General features: G+C 43.6%; 1 pseudogene; it reads left to right on the forward strand.

Moving 5' to 3' along the window:
* The first annotated feature begins 470 nt into the window (after positions 1-470).
* Positions 471-676, forward strand: LOC142261402 (U2 spliceosomal RNA; annotated as a pseudogene).
* Positions 677-7106: the final 6430 nt, after the last annotated feature.

A 7106-nucleotide genomic window follows, 5' to 3' on the forward strand; every position in this document is an offset into this window, starting at 1 on the left:
AAGTCAGGCAGATGGTCCTGTCCTGTCCTGTCCGTCCGTCTTTTTGTATCATGAATTGGAAAGACTGCAAGGGGGAGGGGAGGTGCTTGTGCCCAAAAGGAGGAGTTATTCAGATTCATTGCAGTGGGCGGCAGCTGCAAAAAGCACCATTCTCCTTGTTTTTGCTCTGCAAAACAGCCTTTTCAAGGGTTTGGCTTGGGTCACAAAATGTCTTCTGTAGGCGTGGGTTTGTCTCCCTCTCCCTAAGATGTGTCCGGTATAGGCCAGGGTGCCACTCAAGGCCGTAACCAATTCGGGTTATAGCTTCTCGGCCTTTTGGCTAAGATCAAGTGTAGTTTCGGAGGACGCTACCTTGGTCGGTACTGGAAGGTGCCTGGGATTGCACGTCTGCCGGCCTTGAGGGAGTGTGTGTGCCTTCTGGTGACACATAGCCCTCTTGTGCCTGGACGGTTCCCAGGCAACGGGAGGCGATCACCTTTGTTATTTTGAAGTCCTACTGATAAACAGAAAAAAAAAAAATTAAATCTGTTCTTATCAGTTTAATATCTGATACGTCCCCTCTCTAGGGACCATATATTAAATGGATTTTTAGAACAAGGAGATGGAAAAAATCTTGCTCTGTCCACTCCACGCATTGACCTGGTATTGCAGTACCTCCAGGACCGGTGCACCCCTTCTTAACCGAGTTTCCAAAAGCAGAACTCAATTCACCTGATTCAAATGAGCCCCATTAGTGAATTGAAAGAAAGCAAAAACTTTATATGCACCTCAATTTGGCCAATTCACTTTTCACACTTTCACCCTTTTTTTTTTATCTTTCACACCTTTTACTTGCTTTATTGATGCAAAAGCTGTGCCAAATAGCAAACTCATCTCCACTCAACTTGACCAACTCTGCTATGTCCCGTGCAGTATCTTATTCTCAGTCTTATCTAGATCATTTGCAATTGAATAGAATAGATCCCTTTTGGACACATTGGATTCAGCTGCTGCAGTGACTGCAGGTGTTAGAAGATGCAGACTTGGCATCAGGTGCTGTCTATCAGATTCCACTCCAATTAAAGCTTCCATTGTTTTTCGGTGTTTTCTTTGAGCAATGATGATGTCTTTAGTGATCTGTTGGCTCCCTCTCCTGGAGGAAGAGTTTGCTTGCTCTTGGACTTTCAAAAAGAGAGGTCATGATAGACATTTAGCTTCTGAGCCCAATTGGGGACAGTCATGGGTGATGAATGTTTTGCAACCTGCTGCGAAGCCTGATACCGCAATATAAGGAACGTCAAATACTAAGAATGGGCGGCCTATGAAAGAATTAGTACTTTCATTAAGCATACTTAAACGGCTAATTGGGAATAGACAAACTGTAAAAAGCCCTCTGAGAAAGCCCCTCTCTATCCTTTGTCAGTAAGCTTTTCTGTAGTCTGCCTGTTGATGTATTTTCCGTTTGAACAGTGCACAACATGAAGTGACGGAACACTGGCTTGTCACAATGTCCCCCGCTGACATCACAATAGCGCTGCTGCCTAGAAAGCCAGCTGCGCAGCAGAAGTTGCTCTTTGGGTGGGATGGTGGGCTAATGTATCTATTCCTGCTTGGTGAGAGTTTGACATGATCTAGAGCAACGAGTTCCAGCGGCTAGCGGTTGATTATTGGCTGTAATGGGGCTTTCTGGCTGGTGCTAGCCTTTCTTCTTAGCACACAGGAACCACAATCCCTACACCATGCTTCGATGGATTCTCTCATCCCAGCCCAGTAAAACTACATATTTCACACAGTTATAGGCAGCCCATGGGCATTCACCTGGATTAAAACCCATAACAGCTCATAGACCAAACAATCAATCTACCACTGGACCAAAGACAGGAAGCTAAATCCACTGCCTGCGGTAACTAACTTAATCCTATAGGCTACTCACACAACAAACCCAAGAGAAAGGAAAAAAACATGGCTTCGATTATCCATCCAATGAAAACGCATAACCATTGTGAGCCATTGGACAATGCAATTGCACACATGGTGACATGGTGCACGGCCCAATGAATCAAGTCTGTACTTCATATTCACGGTTTAAGCCCTTGGGTTTTAATGTGTCCAGAGTACATATCCAGAAAGATTCCCTTTTTTTGTGCTAAGCACAAGTCAACAATACATTGTAAGCAGATTCTATTACCAGTCCCACACCATTTTGTGACGCATAATCACACAGTGGCCCAATTAAGATTCCAAGTCATCGAACATGTCCCAGCCATACGCAGAGGAGGCAATAGAATTAGGAAGCTCAAAGAAAGGGAATCTTTCTGGATATATACTCTGGGCACGTTGGAACCCAAGGGCTTAAACCATGAATATGAAGAACCGACTTGATTCATTGGGCCGTGCACATTTTTTCTAACGCCCGGTTCTTTTTCGTGTTCACACTATATATGGTTCCACTATGTATGGAGTTCCATTCTTCCTTGTTTTTTATTTGTCATGTTTGTCATGTCTAATCAACTGGTTACATTATGTCTGATTACCTTGTCTAACAGTTTTTTCTCCCCTTTCTTTACCTTCCATGTTCCCATAGTCACGTGAAATATCCCTGTTGCACTTGATTACGGCTCACTATTCACTATAGGATGTCTTATATCTAACATCACACTCTCACCCATCAGCACTCTATAGGTTTGTATAAGGTATGCGCTTACACATCCGGTCCTCCATAGGTATTTCCACTTATGTAACACTATCCCTATGATCACTCATAACTCATACCCTTGTAGTCAATTACAGCCTCCTCTCTCCCCCCCTCCCCTTCTCCCTTTCCATCTATAATTTTGCCATATATACTAGCAAACACTCAGTGTACCTAGTGGCATCCTATACGTGGCTATTGGACCTTGCTATAGTCCCACTAGTGCCAAGACATTTGCAGAGCGCATCTGCCTGCGTTGCACACTCCAACTAATTATAAGTAAGCCATTATACTAGAAAACACTCAGGGTCTGGGTCATCAGGCTTTGTCCACAGGCTATATATATACTTCATGCAGCATTTGCTTGGACCTGTCCCGCCCACAACCGTGACTCAGTCATGGGTACGGGACTGCAATAGACCAGGTGAGTGCTGCTGAGAGCAGTTCTGTTATTCATGTGTGAGGCCGCATGGCACATTTTATAAAAATATTTTAGTGTAGGACTGCTTCAAATGAGATTTGCCGTGACGTGGCGAAGCAGCTCAAGAAATTGCAATTTTTTGCCAAAAATCTCAAAAAATTTTTTTTATAATGCAGTTTGGAATATTTGATGCCTTAGTGCACATTGGTGCTGGCTCTTTGTTGTTTCTTTGTTGAATTGGTCGGTGGTTGACCTCCACCTTGCTACGCACCCCAATTTGGGATGTATTCCATCTGTATAGATTTTGGCGTTTGGTGACTGTTCACATTGGGTCATCAGGCTTTGTCCACAGGCTATATATATACTTCATGCAGCATTTGCTTGGACCTGTCCCGCCCACAACCGTGACTCAGTCATGGGTACGGGACTGCAATAGACCAGGTGAGTGCTGCTGAGAGCAGTTCTGTTATTCATGTGTGAGGCCGCATGGCACATTTTATAAAAATATTTTAGTGTAGGACTGCTTCAAATGAGATTTGCCGTGACGTGGCGAAGCAGCTCAAGAAATTGCAATTTTTTGCCAAAAATCTCAAAAAATTTTTTTTTATAATGCAGTTTGGAATATTTGATGCCTTAGTGCACATTGGTGCTGGCTCTTTGTTGTTTCTTTGTTGAATTGGTCGGTGGTTGACCTCCACCTTGCTACGCACCCCAATTTGGGATGTATTCCATCTGTATAGATTTTGGCGTTTGGTGACTGTTCACATTGGGTCATCAGGCTTTGTCCACAGGCTATATATATACTTCATGCAGCATTTGCTTGGACCTGTCCCGCCCACAACCGTGACTCAGTCATGGGTACGGGACTGCAATAGACCAGGTGAGTGCTGCTGAGAGCAGTTCTGTTATTCATGTGTGAGGCCGCATGGCACATTTTATAAAAATATTTTAGTGTAGGACTGCTTCAAATGAGATTTGCCGTGACGTGGCGAAGCAGCTCAAGAAATTGCAATTTTTTGCCAAAAATCTCAAAAAATTTTTTTTATAATGCAGTTTGGAATATTTGATGCCTTAGTGCACATTGGTGCTGGCTCTTTGTTGTTTCTTTGTTGAATTGGTCGGTGGTTGACCTCCACCTTGCTACGCACCCCAATTTGGGATGTATTCCATCTGTATAGATTTTGGCGTTTGGTGACTGTTCACATTGGGTCATCAGGCTTTGTCCACAGGCTATATATATACTTCATGCAGCATTTGCTTGGACCTGTCCCGCCCACAACCGTGACTCAGTCATGGGTACGGGACTGCAATAGACCAGGTGAGTGCTGCTGAGAGCAGTTCTGTTATTCATGTGTGAGGCCGCATGGCACATTTTATAAAAATATTTTAGTGTAGGACTGCTTCAAATGAGATTTGCCGTGACGTGGCGAAGCAGCTCAAGAAATTGCAATTTTTTGCCAAAAATCTCAAAAATTTTTTTTTATAATGCAGTTTGGAATATTTGATGCCTTAGTGCACATTGGTGCTGGCTCTTTGTTGTTTCTTTGTTGAATTGGTCGGTGGTTGACCTCCACCTTGCTACGCACCCCAATTTGGGATGTATTCCATCTGTATAGATTTTGGCGTTTGGTGACTGTTCACATTGGGTCATCAGGCTTTGTCCACAGGCTATATATATACTTCATGCAGCATTTGCTTGGACCTGTCCCGCCCACAACCGTGACTCAGTCATGGGTACGGGACTGCAATAGACCAGGTGAGTGCTGCTGAGAGCAGTTCTGTTATTCATGTGTGAGGCCGCATGGCACATTTTATAAAAATATTTTAGTGTAGGACTGCTTCAAATGAGATTTGCCGTGACGTGGCGAAGCAGCTCAAGAAATTGCAATTTTTTGCCAAAAATCTCAAAAAAAATTTTTTTTATAATGCAGTTTGGAATATTTGATGCCTTAGTGCACATTGGTGCTGGCTCTTTGTTGTTTCTTTGTTGAATTGGTCGGTGGTTGACCTCCACCTTGCTACGCACCCCAATTTGGGATGTATTCCATCTGTATAGATTTTGGCGTTTGGTGACTGTTCACATTGGGTCATCAGGCTTTGTCCACAGGCTATATATATACTTCATGCAGCATTTGCTTGGACCTGTCCCGCCCACAACCGTGACTCAGTCATGGGTACGGGACTGAAATAGACCAGGTGAGTGCTGCTGAGAGCAGTTCTGTTATTCATGTGTGAGGCCGCATGGCACATTTTATAAAAATATTTTAGTGTAGGACTGCTTCAAATGAGATTTGCCGTGACGTGGCGAAGCAGCTCAAGAAATTGCAATTTTTTGCCAAAAATCTCAAAAAAATTTTTTTTATAATGCAGTTTGGAATATTTGATGCCTTAGTGCACATTGGTGCTGGCTCTTTGTTGTTTCTTTGTTGAATTGGTCGGTGGTTGACCTCCACCTTGCTACGCACCCCAATTTGGGATGTATTCCATCTGTATAGATTTTGGCGTTTGGTGACTGTTCACATTGGGTCATCAGGCTTTGTCCACAGGCTATATATATACTTCATGCAGCATTTGCTTGGACCTGTCCCGCCCACAACCGTGACTCAGTCATGGGTACGGGACTGCAATAGACCAGGTGAGTGCTGCTGAGAGCAGTTCTGTTATTCATGTGTGAGGCCGCATGGCACATTTTATAAAAATATTTTAGTGTAGGACTGCTTCAAATGAGATTTGCCGTGACGTGGCGAAGCAGCTCAAGAAATTGCAATTTTTTGCCAAAAATCTCAAAAAATTTTTTTTTTATAATGCAGTTTGGAATATTTGATGCCTTAGTGCACATTGGTGCTGGCTCTTTGTTGTTTCTTTGTTGAATTGGTCGGTGGTTGACCTCCACCTTGCTACGCACCCCAATTTGGGATGTATTCCATCTGTATAGATTTTGGCGTTTGGTGACTGTTCACATTGGGTCATCAGGCTTTGTCCACAGGCTATATATATACTTCATGCAGCATTTGCTTGGACCTGTCCCGCCCACAACCGTGACTCAGTCATGGGTACGGGACTGCAATAGACCAGGTGAGTGCTGCTGAGAGCAGTTCTGTTATTCATGTGTGAGGCCGCATGGCACATTTTATAAAAATATTTTAGTGTAGGACTGCTTCAAATGAGATTTGCCGTGACGTGGCGAAGCAGCTCAAGAAATTGCAATTTTTTGCCAAAAATCTCAAAAATTTTTTTTTTATAATGCAGTTTGGAATATTTGATGCCTTAGTGCACATTGGTGCTGGCTCTTTGTTGTTTCTTTGTTGAATTGGTCGGTGGTTGACCTCCACCTTGCTACGCACCCCAATTTGGGATGTATTCCATCTGTATAGATTTTGGCGTTTGGTGACTGTTCACATTGGGTCATCAGGCTTTGTCCACAGGCTATATATATACTTCATGCAGCATTTGCTTGGACCTGTCCCGCCCACAACCGTGACTCAGTCATGGGTACGGGACTGCAATAGACCAGGTGAGTGCTGCTGAGAGCAGTTCTGTTATTCATGTGTGAGGCCGCATGGCACATTTTATAAAAATATTTTAGTGTAGGACTGCTTCAAATGAGATTTGCCGTGACGTGGCGAAGCAGCTCAAGAAATTGCAATTTTTTGCCAAAAATCTCAAAAAATTTTTTTTTTATAATGCAGTTTGGAATATTTGATGCCTTAGTGCACATTGGTGCTGGCTCTTTGTTGTTTCTTTGTTGAATTGGTCGGTGGTTGACCTCCACCTTGCTACGCACCCCAATTTGGGATGTATTCCATCTGTATAGATTTTGGCGTTTGGTGACTGTTCACATTGGGTCATCAGGCTTTGTCCACAGGCTATATATATACTTCATGCAGCATTTGCTTGGACCTGTCCCGCCCACAACCGTGACTCAGTCATGGGTACGGGACTGCAATAGACCAGGTGAGTGCTGCTGAGAGCAGTTCTGTTATTCATGTGTGAGGCCGCATGGCACATTTTATA

The sequence above is a fragment of the Anomaloglossus baeobatrachus genome, unplaced genomic scaffold (assembly GCF_048569485.1).
Source record: "Anomaloglossus baeobatrachus isolate aAnoBae1 unplaced genomic scaffold, aAnoBae1.hap1 Scaffold_216, whole genome shotgun sequence".
NCBI classification, from domain to species: Eukaryota; Metazoa; Chordata; class Amphibia; order Anura; family Aromobatidae; genus Anomaloglossus; species Anomaloglossus baeobatrachus.